Source organism: Mus caroli, unplaced genomic scaffold (assembly GCF_978045245.1).
Source record: "Mus caroli unplaced genomic scaffold, Mus_caroli_1 scaffold_2, whole genome shotgun sequence".
In the NCBI taxonomy this organism is placed as follows: Eukaryota; Metazoa; Chordata; class Mammalia; order Rodentia; family Muridae; genus Mus; species Mus caroli.
Window position 1 is genome coordinate 48,132,176 of NW_028227257.1, and position 3,695 is coordinate 48,135,870.

The window sequence follows — 3,695 nt, forward strand, 5'->3', positions numbered from 1 at the left end:
TTCTCTGATTCGCCCGCGAATGAGGACACCACACACGATAGGGTTCTTCTGCAGCAAGCTTTATGCGTCTTGAGAGGGAGGGCATAAGCTTCACAACCGGAGACCCCAGGCAATCCGAGCCCCTCCCTTTTATAAGAAATTCTCCCCGCCTCGGACGTAGCAAGCCATGATTGGCTCAACACTGATCACCCCATCCCTGAGGCGGAGCTGCCCGGGGCGGGGATTTCCAGCGCAGGCGCAAACTAGGTGTTTACTAGTTGGTGCTGAGGAAATGACTCAGCACCGGAAGATAGCGGCGCCCCACATGTAGCTATTGGGAAGGGTGTTGTTTCCCTAATTTCTTTCTTAGCCGGTTTATCATTTGTGTATAGGAAGGCTACTGATTTGTTTGAGTTAATTTTATATCCTGCCACTTTGATGAAGTTGTTTATCAGCTGTGGGAGTTCTCTAGTGGGATTTTGGGGCTTGCTTATGTGTACTGTTGTTTGCCAGCCTGCGGCCTACTTGAACCTGGTACACCTGGTAGGCAGGCTGGGGCTAAAAGAGACTTAGATGGGCAAGAAGTTAATGGAGACCAAGACATGATTCTGTTCAAGGCCCGCCAGTTTACTAAGAGAGTGTGCTTATAAAAGGGGAAGGCCCATCCTCTGCCAGTCCATTCTTGGTGTCTGGAGCCAGCCTGTAGGCAACATGCAGAATAGGATGTTCCTCTGGAATACCTCAGGGGCTTCTCAGCAGGTAGCAATGTTTTGGAGAGAGCAGTGGCAGGTGACAGAACAAAAGCGCCATCTAGGTCAGAAGGCTCCACCCTAGGTAATCTTCTTAGTGGCAGCAAGGTCAAAGTCTGGATCAGCCTGCTTCAGGGCTGAGGGAGGCTACAGTGTACTATCATATCATCTGCAGAGAGTGATACTTTGACTTCTTCCTTTCCAACTTGTATCCCTTTGATCTCCTTTTGTTGTCTAATTGCTCTAGCTATAACTTTGAGAATTATATTGAATAGATAAGGAGAGAGTGGGCAACCTTGTTTTGTTCTGGATTTTTAGTGAGATTGCTTCTAGTTTCTCTCCATTTAATTTGATGTTGGCTGTTGGTTTGCTATATATTGCTTTTATTATGTTTAAGTATGTGCCATGAATTCCTGTTCTCTCTAAGACTTTTAACATGAAGGACTGCTGTATTTCATCAAAGGCTTTTTCAGCATCTAATGAAATGATCATGTGCCCCCCGAGGTTGTTTATATAGTGTATTATGTTGATGGATTTTCATATATTGAACCATCCCTGCATTCCTGGGATGAAACCTACTTGAATCATGGTGAATGATGGTTTTGATGTGTTCTTGAGTTTGGCTTGCTAGAATTTTATTGAGTATATTTGCACTGATATTCATAAGTGAGATTGGTCTGAAGTTCTCTTTCTTTGTTGGGTATTTGTGTAGTTTAGGTATCAGAGTAATCATGGTTTTGTAGAATAAATTAGTGTTTCTTTCATTTCTGTTTTGTGGAACTATTTGAGGAGTATTGGTATTAGCTCTTCTTTGAAGGGCTGGTAGAATTCTGCACTAAAACCATCTGGCCCTGGGCTTTTATTGGTTGGGAAGTTTTTGATGACTATTTCTATTTCCTTAGGGGTTATGGGACTGTTTAGAAAGTTTACCTGATCTTGATTTAACTTTGGTACGTGGTATCTGTCTACAAAACCATCCATTTCATCTAGATTTCCCAGTTGTGTAGAGTATAGGTTTTTGTGGTAGGTTCTCATCATTATTTTTTTAATTTCCTCAGTTTCTGTTGTAATGTCTCCCTTTTCTTTTTTGATTTTGTTAATTTGGATACTGTCTATTTGCCCTTTAGTTAGTTTGGCTAAAGGTTTATCTATCTTGTTGATTTTCTCAAAGAACCAGCTCTTGGTTTTGTTGATTCTTTGTATCATTCTTTGTTTCTAATTGATTTCAGCCCTGAGCTTGACTATTTCCTGCTATCTACTCCTCTTGTGTTTGTTTCTTTCTGTCCTAGAGCTTTCAGGTGTGCTGTTAAGTTGCTTGTATGGGATCTCTTCAATTTCTTTATGTAGGCACTTAATGCTATGAATTTTCCTCTTAATACTGCTTTCATTGTGTCCCATGAGTTTGGATATGATATGTCTTCATTTTCATTGAATTCTATAAAGTCCTTGATTTCTTTACTTCTTCTCTGACCAAGTTATCACTGAGCAGAGAGTTGTTTAGTTTCCACAAGTATGTGTACTTCCTGTTGTTATTGAAGTCCAGCCTTAGTCTGTGGTGATCTGATCAGCAAAACATCACGAGTCTGAATCACATGACACAACCAGAAATTTCTACTTCATAAATGGTTTAATAAATATTGTTATTGTTATTGCCAGCTTGAGCATGAGAAGGGGTTACGGAGTGTGGCATGGTGACATGGGATATTTAAAGTTCCCCCAAATGCACTGTCGCCATAGCTAGGAGGGAAGTGACTTAGTTAGTGATTGTGTCTACAGAGAATGAAGGCTTGGGAGAAAATCAGCCTGCCTTTCAGTGTGTAATTGTTCTCTGGTTTTAAGTTTTCTAAATCTGGGTTTTCTACATTTTGAGTTTTTTGGAAACTGGGCTTCTTGTTGTCATGAATATTCTTGATCACATCTGGAATTAACTAAAATCCAAGCAGTTGGGTACACCTGAAAGAAAGATGAAATTTCAAGACCTGTAAGTCATATAAAGTACTCAGAAATTGCTGGTTGTTTGTGAGCCTAGAGGCTGCCTGGGGCTGAGAAAAAAAGAAAAACAAACCCGGGCATGCCCCGTAGTTAAAACATTCCTGGGAACAGCTTGACCATAAAGATAAAGAGGAATGTGAAGACATAACAGGGCTATCTGAACTGAGTCAACAACTCACAGAACCCTGACACCCTGCACGTACATGTAATTTTTCTGCTGATGTTTGAATAAGCCAATAGTGTGTCACTATGCTGAATTCCACACCCCTAAGCCCCTTACCCCATAGAAACCCTTAGCTTTCGAGCCTCGTGGCCGACATCCGTTATCTCCTGTGTGGGATGCATGTCGGTCCAGAGCTCCGTCATTAAACTACCTTGTGTAATTACATCAAGATGATCTATTCATGATTCTTTGGGTGCCCACCGAATTGGGAATTGGAATTGAGTGGGGGTTTCCCCACTAGGTTCTATCACACCTATGTGGGATTTGCTTGTTCAAATCATTTAAAGTATGAAGACCCACCTTCTGCTGGATATGAAAGCAGGGAGTATTGCTACTTGAGAGAGATTAGTAGGTGTGGCCTTACTAAAGGAAGTGTGTCATTGGGGGTGGGTTTTGGGGCTTTGAATGCTTAAGCCAGGCCCTATGACTCTTCCTTCTCTCTCTTCCTGCTGTCTTCAGGTCCAGATGTCTTCTTTCAATAGATTCAGACCTACTCCAACAGATCACACCCACTACAACAGGCCACACCTACTTCAACAGACCACACCCAGTCCAACAGGCCCTACCTACTAATCTCTCTCAAGTAGCAACATTCCCTAATGGCCAAGCATTTAAATATTTGAGCCTATGGGACCCATTCTTATTCAAACTAAACATGGACACACACACATGGACGGACACACACACACACATTCTATTTCTCTAGAGAATCCTGACTAATATGCCTGTGTTAATATCTATGCTCTCAGTGT